The sequence below is a fragment of the Pan troglodytes genome, chromosome X, assembly GCF_028858775.2.
Source record: "Pan troglodytes isolate AG18354 chromosome X, NHGRI_mPanTro3-v2.0_pri, whole genome shotgun sequence".
NCBI lineage: Eukaryota > Metazoa > Chordata > Mammalia > Primates > Hominidae > Pan > Pan troglodytes.
In genome coordinates, this window is record NC_072421.2 from 98,149,767 (window position 1) to 98,171,239 (window position 21,473).

The 21,473-nt window shown below is 40.2% G+C and overlaps 1 protein-coding gene across 1 annotated transcript in view; it reads right to left on the minus strand.

Annotated features, from left to right (window-relative positions):
* Nucleotides 1–252: 252 nt before the first annotated feature.
* The window catches only part of TSPAN6 (tetraspanin 6), a 76,689-nt gene continuing 55,468 nt past the window's right edge, over nucleotides 253–21,473 (minus strand). Inside the window, exon 8 of the transcript XR_010154701.1 lies at nucleotides 253–1,141. The gene's annotated coding sequence lies outside the window, so the exon portion shown is untranslated. The remainder of the gene's footprint in view (nucleotides 1,142–21,473) is intronic.

The following is a 21,473-nucleotide window of genomic DNA, read 5'->3' on the forward strand; positions in this document are numbered from 1 at the left end:
AGTTCTGTATCTTCATATATACAAAGCAGCCTCCTCATTTTAGATAACCAAAATGTGCATAAATTATTTTATATAGTGGGTTACTACCCACACCCTAGGCTGGATTTAGGTTTTGAAACATTCTCTGGAAAAGGAAATGATTGGGTTTTCTGTGTTTTTGGTGGTTTCCTAGTCATCTTTATTCACATAAAAATTCAAGCAAAAGCCCAAAAGTAATTTTTCAGGCCAATATTTCCAGGCAAGCAAATTTTATATGCCAGTCAGATTTATTGTAATAGGAATAGAATGAATTAAGTCAGCTGCTTCTAGATGATGTTTGTGATTGATTTTCCAGAACACCTTGGAGACTGTCCGTTTATCTCCTCCTGTTCTCAGTTTTTAAAAAAATTGAAAAGTTCTTTGGCCAGGCACATGCTATTTTCCACCTATCCTCCTTGGCACCTACTACTGCACAGCGCCACATGTTCTTTTCACCCAAATTGCTTGACTTTACCACGTCTCACTGAAGTTTTTTTTTCTCCCCACAGTTACTGCTCTTATGTCAAATTCTCTTTGAATGATATATTTCTTTTCTTGTCTCTCTCTGTCTTTCACACTCACATTCTAATGACTCTTTTGATAATATCCAAGGCGCTTATTTAGAAAGAAAGAAGATCAGCAGGAAGAAAAACATCTTCTCTTACTCCAGATTTTTCCTCATTTTAAAATACGACATTCTATTCATCTTGTAGAATTTTTTAAGTTTTCAGAAGTGAATATTAATCAAGTCACAATGTGAGGCATTGAAGGAATCCATTCACCTATCTGACTCAATCTTATCTTTTATAAAAGGCAGTCACTAAATTGCCCAGAGCTTATACCTTTTGAATAAGTAACTTCTTTTTTTTTTTAATCCACTGCTTTCTCATTGGTCTCTGCTTAAGCACTCTGAGTGGAGTCATCCCCGTAAAATGAAAAACTGAGGGAAAAAGCCTCTCCATGATTTGATGAGGGTCACATGGCTGGTCTGTGACATTAAGAAATAGCCTGGTAAACTCAGTACACCGGACAATCTTCCCACTCAATTGTAAATCATTTAAACTCAGATTTAAGTGTAATACCTTGCCTTGGTCTCAGTGCCACAGTGGTCATTTTATTGTTTCTGGCAGAGAAGGGAGGAAAAAATGAAAAGTAATATAGTGGTTGAAAGCTAAATCTCTTTAACAGACTAAGCTTTTAAAAAAAAAAAACTCACTGTTTTCCTCCAATTCCTTCCTTTTGCACCCCAGACTTGGTCCCACTTCAAGAATGTATAAAAAATTATTAGTTCATCTTCTCTGGGAATAACTATCCCTACCATAAGTGGGAAGAGCCCTGGAAAAGGAATCATGAGACCCAGGCACTTGTCCTAGCTGAGCCACTAATTAGCTGTGTTACTTTGGGCAAGTTGTTTCATGACTCTGACCTTCAGTTTTTCTATCTGTAAAAATAAGAGGGTTGGAGGAGAAAGTTTCTAAGGTCGTTTTAGTCCCAACTTTCCTTGATGGTGTGGCCAATAAAAGAAAATACACACTGTGAATATACACATGAAGTAAAGAGTGAAGTAAGAAGAGACTAATTGGTCTGGGCAAAAGGCAATGCACATGTACACACACACACACAAATCCAAAGATGCATGAAGCTGAAAAGTATGAGATGGTGTTAGCAATTTAAGAAAGGATTTAGCTACTGTTTGCTATCATCCATTTTACAGAGAACTTGAAGCCTTGGGTTAGATGGTCATTTTCCACCTCTAAGCTGTCCTTTCTTTTATAGGTTGATGCAGTTGTTAATCCAAAGGGATATAGGATGGTGTCTTAGTTTGGATTGCTATAGCAGAATACCATAGACGGGGTGGATTAAACAACAAACATTTATTTCTCACAGTTCTGGAGGCCAGGAAGTCTTAGATCAAAGTGCTGGCAGATATGGTGTCTGGTGAGGGCCCACTTTGGCATTTATAGACAGCTGTCTTCTGATGGCAGAAGGGGTGAGGGAGCTCTCTGGGGTTTCTTTTATAAGAGCCTTTCATCACATTTATGAGGACTCTGCCCTCATGACCTAATCACCTCTCATAGACCCCACCTCCAAACACCATCACATTGGGAATTAGAATTCCAACATATGAATTTTGGGAAGACATGAATATTCAGTCTATAGCAGACAGGCTGAAAGTAAGGAGTCTTGACCTTGAAAGATGAGATTGTATGGAAGGATGGAATCTGACCAATGAAAGGCATTAGCACCATTCAGTAACCTATAGAGAATGAACACCATTGTTTCAGCCAGACACAGGAGACATCATTGGTAACATAAGGGAAATTTGGCAAACATTTTATGTGGCTGTGCACCCAGGTACGGAAATGTAGCCAAATAAACTCATGCTCAGTGTTTCTTTTAGGTAGGTCTGTTCTCTATTACATTAGGGTAAATGAATGAGCTTAAATAACTGTTAGATGATACTTCTTCCAGAACCATGTTTCTCAAATTAGGTATGCATAAGAATTATCTGTGGGAAGTTGTTAAAATACAGATTCCAGGGTACCATTCCTAGGATTATAATTCAGTAGGTCTGTAATTATGACCACCAATCTGTATCTTTAAAAGTACCTCTGGTGCATTCTAATCCAAGTCAAAGCATGCATTGTAAAAACACTGAGGTAGAGAGAATAGATCAGGCCTCTTCTACCTGGAACCTGCTCATATATGGCCCATTAGAAGAACTTCTTTCAAGCAAAAGAGTTCCCTAGAGTGAATTTTTCACCACATCAAAAGGCATAAGCAGTACATAGAAAATTCAGATATAATCCAAATCTAAAGCTATTATGTATTTGGTCACTGAAAAAAATATATAGGCTACTGATTATCTCCTCTGCCTCTAACATCTTACCATCGCCTTTATTGGTTTTGTCCCATGAGTGTTTTAGCACACTAATCTACCTCAGACATTATTTTAATAAAATTCTCAGAAGCAATTATAGTGTTTCTTTTTCTTTTTTTTTTTTTTTTTTTTTTGAGATGGAGTCTCACCCTGTCACCCAGGCTGGAGTGCAATGGCACAATCTCAGCTCACTGCAACCTCCACCTCCCACGTTCAAACGATTCTCCTGCCTCAGTCTCCCCAGTAGCTGGGATTACAGGCGTCCGCCACCACGCCCAGCTAATTTTTGTATTTTTAGTAGAGACAGGGTTTCACCATGTTGGCGAGTCTGGTCTCAAACTCCTGACTGCAGGTGACCCGCCCGCCTTGGCCTCCCAAAGTGCTAGGATTACAGGCATGAGCCACCACGCCTGGCTGCATTTATAGCATTTCACTGCCCTCAGATTACTGAATATTTCCACTTTCTTGAAACCCTTTCTTCCCCTGGCTTCCATGACACCACACTCCCAATATTTAATGTCTACTATTCTGGCAGTGACATATCAGTTTCCCTTGTGAACTTTTCTTTCTATCTCCATTCCTTATTGGATATTGATTTCCAGAACTCTGTTCTAGGTCCTCTTCTTATTCTAAACACCTTTTTGGGGCAAAGTCATTATTTCAAGGTTTTTAAATTACCATCTCTATGTTAACATCCACTAAATCTGAATCTCCATCCCAGATTGTTCTTCTGACCTAGTCAACCATCTACTTGATTTCCCACTTGAATGATGCCCAAGCACCTCTAAATCAAGATGGTTCAAACTGAATTTGCAAAACCCAGGAGATCTACCACAGGATCTATCCAGCACAACTATGGAAGGAAGAAGAAGAAGGAGGAGGAGGAGTGGGGGAGGGAGGGGGAGGAGAGAAGGGGAGGTGGATGGGGAGGGGGACAGTGGAGGAAGAGGGAAGAGGGAGAAAATAAGGAGAAAGAGAAGGAAAGGCAGAAGGGGAGGGGAAGGGGGAAGGGGAAGAACAAGGGGAATGGGAAGAGAAAGAAGAGGAAGAGAAGAGGAAGAGTAGGAGGAGAAATAACAAAAGGCACCAGGTTGGAAAGGAAGAATTTAAAATATATTTATTTGCAAATGACATTATCCTATAGTGAAAAATCCTTAAAAGTCCACTAAAAAATAGAAAAAAATAGTGAAGCCAATAAACAAGTTTAGTAAAGTTTCAGGATACAAAATCAATTTACGAAACCCACTCATATTTCTATATACTATCAATGAATGAATCAGACCTAAATAAATGGAAAGACATCCTGGGTTCATAGATTGGGAGACTTAATTTATTAATAAGGCAACATTAGCAAAATTGATCTACAAATTCAGAGCTATCATATCAAAATTCTAACTGACTCATTTGCAGAAATTGACAGGCTGATCTTAAAATTAAGATGAAAAGGCAAGAAACCTATAATAGGTAAAACAATCTTGAAAAAGAAAAACCAAGTTGGATGACTCATTCTTTCTGATTTCAAAACGGTACAGTAATCAAGACAGTGTTGCAATGGAATAATACAGGCATATAGACCAATTGAATAGAATAGAAAGCCCAGAAATAAACCTTCGTGTATATGGTCCAATAATTTTTGAGAAGGGTACCAAGATCATTCAATGGAAAAAGGACAGTCTTTTCAAGAAATGGTGCTGTGAAAACTAGATGAATGAATTTGTATCCCTACCTCACACGCCATATATAAAAACTAACTCGAAATGGATTAAAGATCTAAATGTAAAATCCAAACCATAAAACTCTTAGAAGAAAACACGGAGGTAATCATTCATGACCTTGGATTTGGCAATGAAGTCTTAGATTTGACACCAAAAGTACAAGCAATAAAAGAAAAAAAAATGTGTAATGTGGAATTCATGAAAATCCAAACTTTTACAGATCAAAAAACATTATCAAAAAAGTGAAAAGATCACCTATAAAATGGAAGAAAATATTTACAAATTAAATGCATGACAAGGGACTTTATCCAGAACACATAAGAAAACCTCTTACAACTCAATAATAAAAATACAAATAACCCAATTTAAAAACTCAAGAGATTTGAATAGACATTAAGAAGATATACAAATGGCTAATAAGCACATGAAAAATGCTCAACATAATTAGTGATTAGGGAAACAAAAATAAAAACCACAATGAAATACTACTTCACACCCACTAGTATGGCTATTATATATATATGTATATGTATATGTATATGTATATGTATATGTATATGTATACATTTAACTTTTCTTTTTCTCCTTAAAAAGAGAAAAAGGCTGGGCACAGTGGCTCACATCTGTAATTCCAGCACTTTGGGAGCCCGAGGCAGGCGGATCACCTGAGGTCAGGAGTTCATGACAAGCCTGGCCAACATGGTGAAACCCCATCTCTACTAAAAATACAAAAAAAAAATTAGCTTGGCGTGGTGGTGTGCGCCTGCAGTCCCAGCTACTCAGGAGGCTGAGGCACGAGAATCGCTTGAACCCAGGAAGTGGAGGTTGCAGTGAGCTGAGATCGTGCCACTATACTCCCGCCTAGTGGACAGAGTGAGACTCTGTCTCAAAAAAAATAATAGTAATAATACAAGTGTTGGAAAGAATGTGGAGAAATTGGAATGCTTGTACATTGCCAGTGGAAATGTAAAATGGTGCAGCCACTGTAAAAAACAGTTTGGTGGTTCTTCTAAAAGTTAAACATAGAGTTATCATATGTCCCAGCAATTCCATGCCTAGGGATATACCAAAGAGAATTTAAAAACATATGTTCACACAAAAACTTGCACTCAAATGTTCATAACACTCAAATGTTCATAGCAGTATTAGTCTTAATAAGCAAAAAGTGGAAGCAAGCCAATGTCTAGCTACTAATGAATGATTAAACAAAATATAGTATGTATATCCATACAAGGGGATATTGTTTGGCAATAAAGAAGAATGAAATGCTTATACATGATACAATATGGATGAACTTTGGAAACATTATGCTAAGTGAAAGAAGCCAAACACAAAAGGTCACATACCATATGATCCCATTTCTATGAAATGTCCAGAATAGGCGAATTCATAAAGACAAAAAGTAGATTGGTGGTTGTCAGGGACTGGGAAAATGGAAAAGTGAATCATACATGTTTAAATGGTCAATTTAATGGTATGTGAATTATATAGCAATAAAAAGTAAATTAAAAGAACAATAGAATTGGGCTGGGCATGGTGGCTCACACCTGTAATCCCAGCCTATTGAGAGGCTGAGGTGGGCGGATCACCTGAGGTCAGGAGTTCAAGACCAGCCTGGCCAACATGGTGAAACACCATCTCTACAAAAAATACAAAAATTAGCTGGGCGTGGCAGCATGCATCTGTAGTCCCAGCTACTTGGGCTCAGGAGGCTGAGGCACAAGAATCACTTGAACCAGGGAGGCAGAGGTTGCAGTGAGCCAAGATCGTGCCACTGCACACTCCAGCCTGGGTGACAGAGTAAGACTCTGTGTGAAAAAAAAAAAGAATAATAGAATTGGGCAAATGATATCAACAGGAAATTCACAGAAGAAATATGAACAGGTTTGCAATTTCAATGAGATGTAATTTTTTTCAGCCTCTCAGATTATCAAAAGTGTTAAAAATAGATAATAAAGATTGTTAACCCAACCGAAAGAAATAGAGCAATATAGGTGCTGTCATACACTGCTGAAATAGGCGTGCATTGGTATAACCTCTTGGAGGGCAATATAATGATATTTATTAATGTTTCAAATATGCACACTTAATAGCTTAAAATTTCCTTATGTGAAGATTTGAAATGTGTTCAAAAATATATGTGGAAGTCCTATCCTCCCACCAGGACCTGTGAATGGGACCTTACCTGGAAACAGTGTCTTTGCATATGTTATCAAGTTGAGATGAGGTCATGCTGGATTAGGGTGAACCCTAAATCCAATGACTGCTGTCCTTATAAGTAGAGGAAGATTTGGATATACACAGATTTACACACAAAGAAGGCCATATGAAGATGGAGGCAAAGATTGGAGTGATGCAGCTACACACCATAAATGCAAGGATTGCTAGGAGCCACAAGAGCTAGGAAAAGGCAAGGAAAGATTCTTTTCTAGAGCCTTCAAAAGGGGCACAGCCTTGTCAACATCTTGATTTAGGACTTCTAGCCTCAGGAACTGGGAGATAATAAATTTCTGTTGTCTTAAGTCATCAAGTTTTGGTAATTTAAGATAGATTCTTAGTAGGATTAAAACATCCTACTAAGAATCTATCTTGCAGAAATGCTTGTGGAAGTGGACAAAGATATTTACAATGTACTAGTGGGCTCATTGCAGCAACCTTTATAATTTATAATTTCAAAAAACTAGATATAACCTAAATGTTCATCAATAGGTAACTGGCCAAATAAGTTATAGTACATTCTATTGTATATGGACCTTTATTCAGCTACTAAAAATGAGTTCTCATACTAACAAGGAAGGACATCTGTGATATATTTCTAAATGAAAAGAGCAAGTAGCAGACAAACACATGAATGTGTCTTAGTCCATTCTGGTTGCTATAACAAAATGCCATAGACTGAGTGGCTTATAAAAAACAGAAATTTGTTTCTCACCTATGAGAAACACACATTCACCTGTCCAAACCCAAAAAATGGACTCAGAGACATGTAGAACAGTGGAAGTGAGACTTTTAATGGTGGTCTTGCAAGATCGGATATCTGGTAGGCAGGCACACTGGGGGCAGTTACAGCAGGTAATTTATCTCCTAGCATGCAAGCCCCTCCCCCAGATCCTCATTGGTCAAGTACTATGGGGTTACAATCTTCCCTGACATCCCCTAAGTTTCATTACCCCCTTATAAGGTTATACCCCATCCCCTTCCCCACTTTAGTTTCAATTTCCCAATAACGAAAATTTCTTCCCTTTTATGGGCTGACCCCTCTTCTACATTCTGTTCACTTATCGTGACCTTCTAGGTGCATGAGCCGTACAGTTTGTTACATTCACAGGCTGACTGCCAGTACTTAGATTTATTATGCCTTGAAAATGGACCATTTAAAATTCCCTCCTCTTTTCTATTTACTTCGTTTGGTCTCATTTTCATCTAAACCCTTTTTGTTTTTGAATCACTTTAGAAGTTGTTTACTTTCTTCGTCATAGGAAAGTGAGTTTAATTTGGTTTCTAATAGTAGCAGGTTATTTTGCTGGTAAGTTACGGGCATTTGTTTATTAATAGCTGTTTTAATTAATTTCTGTGCTAGTACCCTCATATGAGGGGTAATATAACATCCCACTGCTGTTAAGACTCCTGCCACAATTATGAGAGATGTAAGGATTGAGGCTACCATGCCTTTTAATTTTTTAAACCAACCTTCTAGTCAACCCATAAATGAGTCATTAATTCCAGCATTTTCTGTCAGTTCGTTGGCTAGAGTTGTCAGCCCATGTAAAGCTTTTGGGGCAGTATTTTTGGGAAAGTGCAACATTTCCCACCTAGCGTAACACATACGCTGCCTTTTTCTGCTAGTATTATGTTCAGCGCAAGTCTGTTTTCCCAGGCCATTTGGCTGGTGGCATTTAACTGTTTAGCCACCCCTTTGAGGGCATCCCAAGTATAACTGATGAATCTCTGTTGATTATAATAGATGCAGTTAATCTAATTCACGTTTTTATTAATAGCTGACTACCAGAAGAGTGCTGACTCAAACCCAGCAGCTATTTGGTTTCAGGCCTTAAATTCATTAGGCACCCCCCCCCACCACCACCACCACCAGGGACTCCTATTGAGTTAACATATATATTGGGATTAAAAGAATTTGTCAAATCCCTCCAATTTTGGTGGCCATATGTATTTTCGAGTGTCTTATGGAATGCCAGGATGAAGGGAATGGCCAATTGGACTAAAGCACAAGTCCCGGTCCAATTAGATGGTAACAAGTTATGGCGGTTCCTTTTCCCACAATACTACCAGACATTAGCCCGGAGTATATGGAGAGCTGAGTAATTGCCACTGCCTGACTCACCAGTGACATTTAGGATGTGGGTACAAGTCGAGAGTACTCTTATGGGCTTATTGAACTCTGCCCCCTGCCTAGAGAGGCAAGAGGAGTGGTTCATATTCCCTATAGAGAACGAGGGGATTGCTTGCGGGAAAGAGCAATGACAGACTCTTACAAGTCTCATTTCCTCATGTATTTTTGTCTTGGTATAGAGCCAACATGCAATGCATTCCTGCAGGTTTGGTATCCTATCCTAGGGGAAAAAGAACCACCTGTGCCTGAGGTCATCCCACAGCACATGTGTAGCAGTTACACTTGTTGAGGGCTTGTACTGAAAATTTGACCCATTTGACCCAGGCATTTACATTCTTGTACCCTGTCTCAATTTCTAAGGTTTGCCTTAAATGCTTTACCTCAATTATTTTTACTCTTTTAGGGTTATTATTTGGTGGACTAAAGTTTTTATTAGGGTTTGGGGTTGGAGTAGTCCTAGGCAAATGGCAGGTTGGGTTCTTGGTTAGTTTGAGAACAAATCACCCAAGGGGGTCCTTCTCTGTGATGTTTGCCCCTAACACATATACCCAAGATGCTACTTTTGGTTTTTGATTTAGAACAGCTGGATTTGTTAATGGTGATGAGTACAGGATTGCATTTTAAATTCTGGCAGTTATTTGGCGGGGAGCCCTTGGACAGATGTAGTTTATTCTTTAAGGGTCTTCAGCTTGGAGTTACCCACCCCCTGTTTACTGTCCAACCCTGAAATTCGGTAGTCCACCATACATCATCCCAGTTGGGGCAGAGTGATGCCCTACTGTAACCTGTATCTGGTTTAGGGCAAAGATATTTATCCACCTGTGAGAGCTGTCTTTGATTTTCCAAATTTCCACAAGGTAAGACCTGGCAGGCATTAAATTTTATGGTTTGGGATGCTACCATCTCGGTTACATTAATTACTACCTGATGGGTAGGGAGGAGTACCCTGCCAGTTTCCATTTTGACCTTCTGCTCTTTGTATAGTAGCCCATCCCAACCATATTAACTTCCAAAAATGAGGCCAGCCCATGTTTTTTTTGTTTTGTTTTTTTGTTTTTTTAGATTTTTCTCAGAGTTAACTTTAAGGGTTTCTCAGGTGACCCGTGCACTTTCCACTGGTCTTTTTTCTTCCCTTCTGGGGTCTCTTTTACTAGTCCCTTGACTGGAATATAGTGAGTCCACCCCCATTCAGCTGTTCACACGGCTGTCTTAGTGATCAGAAGCACTTGATAGGGACCTTCCCGGCTTGGGTGGAGCTTGCCTTCTTTTCAAGTTTTAATTAGCACCAAGTCACCAGGCCAGAAGTGGTGAACTGTGAACTCAACAGGCAGAGTTTAAGTCAGGAGTTCTTTTAACCTAAGGGATGACAGGGTGGAGGATATGGCCAGTATATAATTTCTTAAGAAATAATCCTTGGTTTGGCAGGGTGCAGTGGCTCACGCCTGCAATCCCAGTACTTTGGGAGGCCGAGGCGGGCGGATCACGAGGTCAGGAGATTGAGACCATCCTGGCTAACATGGTAAAACCCCGTCTCTACTAAAAATACAAAAACAAAATTAGCCAGATGTGGTGGCAGATGCCTGTAGTTCCAACTACTCAGGAGGCTGAGGCAGGAGAATGGTGTGAACCCAGGAGGTGGAGCTTGCAGTGAGCCAAGATCACACCACTGCACTCCAGCCTGGGTGACAGAGTGAGACTCTGTCTCAAAAAATAATAATAATAAAAAATAAAAATAAAAAATAATAATAATCCTTGATTTCCATAGTAGGGAGATCTGTAGCTCTGCCCAAATATGGGAGCCCATATAATAACTCGTAGGGGGACAATCCCAAGTCTTTTCTTGGGGCTGTCCTAATCCTAAGGAATGCTACTGGGAGACATTTGGTCCAAGGCATTTTAGTTTCTAAGATTAATTTGGTGATATGCTTTTTGAGAGTTTGATTTATTCTTTCTACCTTTCCAGAAGAAGGGGGATGCCAAGGGGTATGATAATTCCATTTAATTTGTAAACCTTCCGTAATTCCCCTTAACACCCTTGAGGTAAAGTGGCTCCCATTATTTAAATTAATATTTTTTACCAGGTTAAATCTAGCTACAATCTGTTTTAATATTATTTTGACTACATTCCCAGGGGTGACTGTTGGAAGGGAAAGGCCTTCACCCAGCCGGAAAGGTGATCTATGATCACCAATAAATATTTCGATCTTTTTACTTTGGGCATTTCTGTGAAATCTACTTGAATGCTTTGAAATGGTCTTAGTCCAGGAGGTCTTCCTTCCATGGCCTGTTTTCTAATCACCTTTTTGATTATTCTTTGACAAGTTACATAACTTCCACATACTTGTTTAGTGAGGGTATAAATCTTTATACACCCATAATTCCTAAGTATTGCATTACACAGAGCCTGGGGCCCCCAATGACTCCCTTTGTGTAATATAGGCATTAGTTATCTCATCAAGAGTTTACTTATTATTTGTCTTCCATCAAGAAGCACCCATTTCCCATCTTTAGTTTGAGTGACCTTTATCTTGTCTAATTCTTCCTTCTCTTCTCTGGTAAACTGGGGCCTTAATACTACCTTAGGGATGTCTGGGATCAGGCTAAATCGTTTAATTTCTTTCTCTAGGGAGGCTTGCTTAGCAGCTTTATCTGCAAGCCTGTTTCCTACAGCTTCTATAGTGCTCCCCTTCTGATGACCATTTACATGAACTATGGCTAGCTCTGCTGGAAGGAGGAGGCTTTCTAAAACCTGTTTGACCAGTTCCCCATGTACCAATTATTTTCCCCTGCTATTTATTAGGCCCCACTCTGTCCAGATTTTTCTAAAAGTGTGTACCACTCCATAGGCATATTTAGAATTAGTATAGATATAGTGCCTTCTTGGCCTTTAAGGAGCTTTAGGGCCTGGTTAAGAGCATATAATTTACAGGTTTGGGCGAACCAGCCATTAGGTAGTCTACTTTTCTTACATAAGGAGTGTTTATTTCCATTAATGACAGCATAACAATTATGTCTTTTGCCATTTATCACTCGGGATGACCCCTTTACAAATAGCCTTATCCCATCATGTAGTGGAGCTTCCCTAAGGACTGATTTAACTTTGGTTTGGTATTTTATGATATTTAAGCAGTTATGATCTGATATTTCTTTTTTCTCCTCTTTTTTCCATAGGAAATTGGGTGGATTCAGGCAAGTATTTATTGTTATGACCAAATTATTTTTTTCTAGTAATATGGCTTCATATTTTAGAATTTGAGAATCTGTTAACCATTTACTGGCTTTTTGATTTAATATATTCCTGACCTGGTGTGGAGTGCTTACTATTAGGGCCCCACCAAAGGTTAGCTTTCAACTCTCTTCTCTTTTTTTTTTTATTATACTTTAAGTTCTGGGTTACATGTGCAGAATGTGCAGTTTTGTTACGTAGGTATACACGTACCATGGTGGTTTGCTGCACCCATCAACCAGTCACCTACATTAGGTATTTCTCCTAATGTTATCCCTCCCCTAGCCCCCCACCCCCAAACAGGCCCCAGTGTGTGATGTTACCCTCCCTGTGTCCATGTATTCTCATTGTTCAACTCCCACTTATGAGTGAGAACATGTGGTGCTTGGCTCTCTTCTACCAGCAGGGCTGTGGCAGCTACTGCTTGCACACATTCTGGCCACCCCAAGAGACAGGATTGAGAAGCTTGGAGAAAAAAGCAACAGGTTGCCTCTTCCCTCCCCAGGTTTGAGTGAGCACCCCAAGGGCCATGCCCTGGTCTACTGTTACAAACAGATGGAATGGTTTCTCTAAAGATGAGAGGGCCAGGATGGGGACTGTAATGAAGGCCTGCTTTAGCTCTTTCACTGCCTGAATTTCCTTTGGGGACAATTGCAAAGGATTGGGTTCTTCTAATAACTTGAGATACAGAATCTTTGTCTTTTGAGCATATGAGTTAATCCATAACCTAACCTACAGTAGCCAGTTAAACCTAAATATTTTTGGAGTTCTCTCTTTGTTTTAGGCAAAGGTAGACCTACTATTCCTGATATTTTCTCTGGCTTTATTCTTTGCTTCCCTTCACTAATCAGGTGTCCTAAATATTTAACTCCTTTTTCTAGAAACTTCAATTTGTTCTTAGAGACTCACAATCCCCTTTCTCCTAGAAAATTAAAGCAAGCTTATGGTGGTTTCTGATACCACCCCAGAAATTAAAAGATCATCTACATATTACAACAACTAGTTTCCCCTGGAAGGTTGGAATTCCTCCATGACTTTTTCTAAGATTTGACCAAATAAGTTTGGGGCTTCCATGAAACCTTGTGGCAGCACAGTCCAGCGGTACTGTTGTTTCTCCCAGTTATAGGATTTTCCCATTTAAAGGCAAAGAGGTCCCTACTCATAAAGTCTAGGGGACACACCCAGAATGCGTCTTTTAGATCCACCACACTGAATCACTTATGTTCATAGAGTATCTTTCTAAGGAGGGTGTAGGGGTTAGGCACTACAGGGTGGCAAGTCTGGACAATCTGATTTATAGCTCTTAGATCTTGCACCAATTTATATGACCCATCAGGCTTTTTGACTGGGAGAATTGGAGTATTGTATGGTGACATGCAGGGTTTTAATAGTTCATCTTTAATTAATCCCTCTATTACCGGTTGGAGACCTTTTCTCCCTTTAATAGAAATGGGATATTGTTTTCTGCAAACTACTTCCCCTGGTTGTTTTAGTTCAATCTCTAAGGGTGTGATTTTTAGTCCTCCCCTGTGCCTTCCCTAACCCACAAAAGAGGATTAATTTTTCTCTCCTCCTCCTCTGTTAGGAGGCCCATTATTACTTTTATTTTTCCTTCCTTTATTTCTAATCCTAAGCCCAATCTCACAATCAGGTCTTGACCCAGGGAGCTAGTTCCTGCTTCAGGAAGATATAAGAGTGACCCCTCAATTTCTTCTGGTCCTAATCTAATTAACATTTTCTTGAATATTGGAACCTGAAATCCCTCCGCTTTTACCCCTAATGCTGTTGATTTTTCTGTAGAGAGTTCTGTACCCCTTGGTTGGTGAATTAGGCAGGAGCGAGCCACCCCAGTATCAACCAAAAATGTTGCTGCTTCTCCCTCGGGTCCCAACTTCAAGATCAACAGTCATGAGGGGGATCACCTTTTCTGCTTTTTTCCATTCAGGACATTTTCTCTTAAAATGCCTAGCTTTTCACACTTGTAACATCCACTCATAGCCTTAGGAGTTTTTCCCTGCATTTCTCTTCTTTTTCCGTGTCGAAATTTGTCACTCTCTTGTCTCCTTTGAGGAGGATTTTGATCTAACCTTTTTTTGACTACATCTTCCACAGTGGAAACCATGATTTTCGTTTTTTGTTTCTGTTTCTCTTCCTCTCTCCTTACAAAGACCTTCTGAGCTTCCCTCAGTAATTCTTCAATCATTTCTTATTCCATCCTTTAAGCTTTTGTAGTTTTTTTTGGTAATGTTAGGCCAGCTCTTTTTACAAAGTTAACTTTCAAAAGGCCTTGCCCTACTGGGTCCTCTGAATCTAATCTGGAGTATTTGTTCATCTGATCTCTGAGCCTCTGCAGGAATGCAGAGGGAGTTTCCTCTTTTTCTTGTTGAATCTTGAGTGCCTTTGAGACATTTTGTATCTTAGAATTGGACTCCTTGATTCCTTTAATTATTAGTTCCTTGAAGTCTTGCATTTGGGCCTGGTCCCTGGGATCATTATTATCCCATTTGGGATCAACATTCGGAAATGTTTGTTTGGCTGGCAAGACTTCTTGCCCGGGAGGGTGTTGCCTCTCCCAGATGGTCATGGCCACTCTCCTAATCATTCCCCTTTCTTCTCCTGTGGACAGGATATTTATGATAGACATCAATTCAGCCCAGGTATAAAAGCTGGGTCCCAGGCCAGGCACAGTGTTTCACGCCTATAATCCCAGCACTTTGGGAGGCCAAGGTGAGTGGATCACTTGAGGTCAGGAGTTCAAGACCAGCCTGGCCAACATGGTGAAACCCCACCTTTACTAAAAATACAAAACAAAAATATTAGCCGGGCATGGTAGCAGGCACCTGTAGTCCCAGCTACTCAGGAGGCTGAGGTAGTAGAATCGCTTGAACCCAGGAGGCGAAGGTTGCAGTGAGCTGAGATTACACCACTGCCCTCTAGCCTGGGCGATGGATCAAGACTCAGTCTCAAAAAAAAAAAAAAAAAGGGAAGAAAGAACCTAGGAATTGGTCCAGCTGGTCCCTGTCCCATGGGAACTTCCCTAAGAAGGAACATGCTAGATGCCCACTATGTGGAAGGGATAGGGAAGTTCTCAGTATCCCTCTTACACTGTTCTAATTCTTTTTTCTTTTCTTTTTTTTTTTTTTCATTTGGATAAGGATTTAAAGGAGCAGTTGGTTCAGCTCCTCCATGGTCTGCAGGTTTTTCTTCCTTTAACCCTCCTGCTGCGCATTGATTTTTCTGTCCCTTATTTTGTGAGACACGTGGAGGGGGCAAGCATAATAGGGGGTCCCAGGACTTTTCACTGGGCAAGGACTTTTTTTTTTGAGACGGAGTCTCGCACTGTCTCCCAGGCTGGAGTGCAGGGGCACAATCTCGGCTCACTGCAAGCTCCGCCTCCCAGGTTCACGCCATTCTCCTGCCTCAGCCTCCCAAGTAGCTGGGACTAGAGGCACCCGCTGCCACACCCGGCTAATTTTTTGTATTTTTAGTGGAGACGGCAGGGCAAGGGCTTTTCACTAGGCTCTTTTTCTTCTTTGAGGGGAAACATGGGGGCTAATTCCTTGATCCAGCAGAGTGTAACCTATCTTTTCTTGTGATTATGGGGTTTTATCATTTACATAGAGAATTAAAGCTTGGCACACTCAGTCATCATCTGAGCCAAACTTAGGCCAAAAGACGGAAGGCTTATGAATGGGGTCTTTGGGCCAGATAAAACAGCAACATATTATTATCTTTTGCTTTTCCTTGTCCCCGGTTTGAGGGTCATCCCTCCAAATCTGCAGCATTCTCCCAAAGGACCGGGGAAATGTCAGAGGGAATCTCTTTGGCTCCCTCTTTTCTTTGTCCCCTAGGCCTAGAATTTCTGTTTCCCATTTTTGGTCAGTCTCTGTATCTGAGCTTTTCTCTGTGTACTCGGCCCCCACACTGGAGGTTTCTTGCACACCCAGAGAATCGCTTTGTCCATCTCCAACCATCTCCCTCACAGGAGAACAGAACCACGGATTGGGACTCCACACTCGCTTTGTATCCAGGATATGTCTCAGTCACACACACTCAACCTCCGAAAATGCCCAACCACCAAGGCAGTACTTATAGTCCAATTTTCCTACCTTGACTTGTGCATGAGGTTGCCTGGTTGCCACAGTGCCTGCTTTATTCCCTGTGTCGCCTACGCTGCCTCCTGAATAACAGTCTCAGGTTTGTCTCTGGCCTCTGTGGGGAGCCAGGATGCCTGGACAGAGCAGGCCACCTAAATCAGGTGGGACGTGTCTCCCCTATTGGCTGGGGTCCCACTCCACACAGGCACAGAGATCCCAGACGGGCCCCCATGTTTGTGAGAAACACACATTCACCCATCCAAGCCCAAAGAATGGACTCAGAGATATGAAGAACAGTGGAAGTGAGACTTTTAATGGCAGTCTTGCAAGATCAGGTGTCTGGTAGGCAGGCACACCCAGGGCAGTTACAGCAGGTAATTCATCTCCTAGCATGCAAGTCCTTCCCCCAGTTCCTCATTGGTCGAGTACTATGGGGTTACAATCTTCCTGGATATTGTCCAAGTTTCATTATCCCCCTTACAACATTATACCCCGGTCCCCTTCCCTGCTTAAGTTTCAATTTCCCAATAACAAAACTTTCTTCCCTTTTATGGGCTGACCCCTCCTCTACATTCTGTTCACTTATCATGACCTTCTAGGTGCATGAGCCATACAGTTTGTCACATTCACAGGCTGGCTGTCAGTACTTAGATTTATTGTGCCTTGAAAATTGACCATCTAAAATGTTTTCTCACATCACCCTATTGGAGGCTGGGACCTAGAGCAAGAAACTGGCAGATTCGGTTTCTGGTAAGGACTCAATTCCTGATTTATAGACGGTGCCTTCTCATTGTGTCCCTACATGGTGGAAGGGAGTCACGGGGTCTCTCTAGGATCTTTTTTTTTTTTTTTAATAAGGGTACTGATCCTATTCATAAGGGCAGCACACTTATGACCAAATCACCTCCCAAGGTGCCACCTCCTAATGCCATCACTTTGGGAGTGTAAATTTGGGGAGGAAATAAACATTCAGACCATAGTAGAATGTTTTTGTAAAATAATATATTTATAAAAACCAGTTACTAAAGAAAACTACACACACACACATACACACACACAAGTGTGTGTATTTTCATAAGAATAGTAAAGGATATGAAATAAAACTCATTAAACTGTTAATAGTGGTTTATATTGGAAACTTGGAGGGGTGGGGAACAATGCTGATTTTTTTTACTTCCTACTTTTGACAGATTATTTACCAGTGAAGGTATACTTCTTTAGTAATGGAAAAAATTTAAATAATCCTACCAAACTAAAATTCTTCCAGTTGCTCAAACATTTCATTCTCTTTCACACTTCAAGGTTTTGTTCATGATTTTCTCAAAACTGGAACACTGTCTCTCTGACACCTTCACCTGGCTACTCATCTTGTAAGTCTTGGTTTCTTTATTACTTTCTTTCAGAAGCCTTCCCTGAGTACCCTTCTTCTCCCTATAACGTTGCAACTGAGTTAGGTGCCCTCCTCTGTGTCCCCTAGCACTCTGTATTGCCCTAAGATAACACTTACCTCACACTAGGTTGTGATTGTTGGTTCACATGTCTTCCCCACTACACTGTCTTATGCACTGCAGTATTCCCAGTCAATATTCAATATGTATTGAATTTATTAATTGATTTATAGACACAACATTACTGAAAATCCTATTCCTTTTATTCCAAAGGGGAAAAAATGGAGAAATATGGAAGACAGTAAAGAAGGGAGAAAAGAAAGATAATTCAGAGATTTTATTAGACCCAAATGAAAAGCTAGATGGAGAGGCAGAAGGAAGAAACAAGGCAACCTGGAGAAGAAGAAAGTAATCTGAGTAACACAGTCTGTCATATCTTCATCTATCTCATGCGATCAATATTCCACTCATACTAGACTACTCACTTTGCTACCCCAAATACATACTTATACACCTGTATGACTTTGCTCATGTTATTCTTGCAGCCTAGAATGCTCTTTCACGTTTTCCTCCACCCAGCTCCTACTTTTCACAGGATTTTGACCATGCAGAAGCTTTTGACAACAGTTCACCACTGCCTTCTTTGTCAAACAAACTCCATTTCCCTGGCCAGCTGGCCAGCTCCTCTTTTTCTGTCACCTGACTTCTAATGCTAGAATTTCTGCAATACAATACAGCCAACCAAAGGATGAATGGGAAAGGCATGGTTAAAGGACCAGTGTAGCCCATGATGCCAAAAGACAGTGAAGCAATATCAACCAAGTCCTGAGGGAACAAAAGTGTGACCCAACAATTTTATATCTTGTCATTTTGCCCTTCAACAGACAGATATCTTCAAGCATGCAAAAGGTCAAGAAATACAACACATGTGAGTGCTTCTTTTTAAAAATACTAGCAGATGATAAAATCTAGACAATCAAAATATGTACCAAAAAAAGAACTCAGGAATAAAGAAGCTTTGAGAGAAGGACTAGTGGTAAGTATTGAATTAAGTTGGACACAAGAGCAAACAACTTAGAGAATTTCAAGTGGAGAACAGAATGTAAGTGTTATAAACTGTGAGAAGGCACAAATAATAATATAGCTAACAGAAATCAGGAGATGAGAGGGGAAGTGCATGGGTTACATTTCCTCATATTTATTATGACAGTTTACTATGTGCCACGCACTGTGCCAAGTATTTTACAAGTGTTAACTCATTCGTTCCTCACAACAATCCATGCAGTAGGTACTTTTTTTCTTAAGTAGGTACATTTTAATTCCTTTCCAGAGAGCAAATTGAGGCACGTAGAGATTAAATAATTTCCCCACCTTCACATAGCTAGTAAGTGGCAGAACTGACTTGAACTCAGGCAGGCTATCTCCAGAGCACATGTCCATAAACATAGAAATCAGTCAACACTATCAAAAATTGAGACCCGGAGATAAAAATATGAAGACTTCAGCCTCTTTATATTTTTTAAATCTTTGATCTTAACTTTAAAATAGTCTTTCAGAAACTACTATTCCTTGAGGGGGAAGAAGTTTACCAATTCCTTGACTCACACTTTGATTTAATTTTCTTTGTTCAATTCAGTGATTCTTAAAACATAAATAATGTGTTAAAATTTGCCTATCCATTTCCAGAATAATGCTCATTAATCTTAAAACAGCTACTGGTTATTAGGTGTTCACTATCAAAGTAAGCACTTTATTTATTTATTTATTTTTATTTTATTTATTTATGTATTTATTTTTTATTTTGAGACAGAGTCTCACTTTGTCACCCAGGTTGGAGTCCACTGGCGTGATCACGGCCCACTGAAGCTTCAACCTCCTGGGCTCAAGTGATTCTCCCAACTCAGCCTCCCAAGCAGCTGGAACCACAGGCACATGCCACCATGCCTGGCTAATTTTAAAAATTTGTAGAGACAGAGGTCCCCCTGTGTTACGCGGGCTGGTCTCGAACTCCTAGGTTCAAGCAATCCTCCCACCTCAGCCTTCCAAAGTGTTGGGATTACGGGCATAAGACTCCATGCCAGGCAAAATAAGCACTTTAAATGGATTACCTCATTAAGTTATCACAACAACCTATAGGTACTGTTTGTATCCTCCTGTTTTTCAGATAAGAAAATTGAGGCACAATAATGGCTATTCTTGGTTGGTGCAGATTTGAAGAGATTTTTTTCTCTTTTTTGTATTTTTATATTTCTCCATTATTTTTATAATGAGTGTGTATCTTTTTTATAAAATGAAAGCCATTGTGAAAGCATGTCTCAAAATAAATAACTGTGAAGATTCCCTGGGGCTCAGTCTTGAGCTCTTTTCTCCTTTTGTCCTGAACTCTCTTCCTAGACCATATCATAGACTCCCATAGGTTTGAATGCCATCCAAAGGCAAATGGCCCCCACATCTATATTTCCATTCAAGCACCTGTTTTCCAAGCTCCAGACACATTTGCCCAGCTGCCAACTAGACAACTCCTGTTGGATACTTCATAGACTGTTCAAGTTTAACATGTCCAAAACTATGCTCATCACTTACCCCAGACTGGTCCTCCTCAGTGCTTCCTAATCCCAGTGAATGGTGCCACTCTCCACCCAAAGGCACAAACCAGAATCTATGTTATTTTTTGTTCTTCCCTTTCTCTCATTCTCTATATATTCAATCTATCACCAAGTATATGCTTTACCTAAAATATGTCCCAAATCTGTTTACTTATTTCCATCTCTGCTACCACTTCCTAGTCCAAGCCACTATAATCTCTTTCAGTTACCTCCTAACTGGTCAACCTTTTAAAACTCTTGCCCCCTTACAATTCATTCTTCTCACAGCAGCCAGAGAGATTTTAATAAACATAAAAGGAATTCTACTTAGAACTTTTCAATTAATTCCCATTGTTTGTAGAATAACTTCAGTTGAGTACACGGGCACATGCCTGTAATGCCAGCAACTTGATAGGCTGAAGTAGGAGGATCACTTGAGTCTGGGCCAAGTCCAGCCTGGGCAAAATAGCAAGACCCTATTTCTAATTTTAAATAAATGAATAAACTTCAAACATTTACCATGACCTTTGTGGCAGAAATTATAAGTTGCCTACTCAATATGTTTCCCCCTTCTATATATATATAAAAAGATATTATTAAGAGTAGTAACAGGCTCAGTTGAAAATAAAACCTCCCCAGACCCCACTATAAGTAGGAGTGGTCATCCAACCCAGTTCTGGCCAATAAGATAAGCAAAAATCTACAGGACAGGGCTTCCAGGAACACTATTACTTTCTTAATGGAAAGGGACAAATTTAGCTGCCACATGTTCTTTTGCCGTTTGCTATCCCCCCTTTATCCTGCCTAGAGGTGGAGCAGCCGTCTTGGAAGCATGATGATGGAGGCCATGCTCAAAAGATCACAGAACAGAAAGATGGAAGCTTGGGTCCTTGTACTTGAACTAGCCCTGGACTGCTGACTTTGTGACTCCCATTATGTGAGAAAAATAAACCCTTCATTTGGTTAAACTGCCATAACTTGGTTTCTATTACATACAGCAAAAAACAGTCCTAGCAGATGCAACTCTGAATATGTCTCCTGCCTACCTCTTCAGCCTTATCTCAAGTAACTCTCCTCTCATTCACTACATCACAGCTACACCGACTTTCCTTTTATTCTCTAAATAATTCAACCCCTTTTTTGCTTCAGGATATTTCCATGTGCTGTTCCTTTGGCCTGGAATAATCTTTTCCCCACTCATTACCAGCTAAC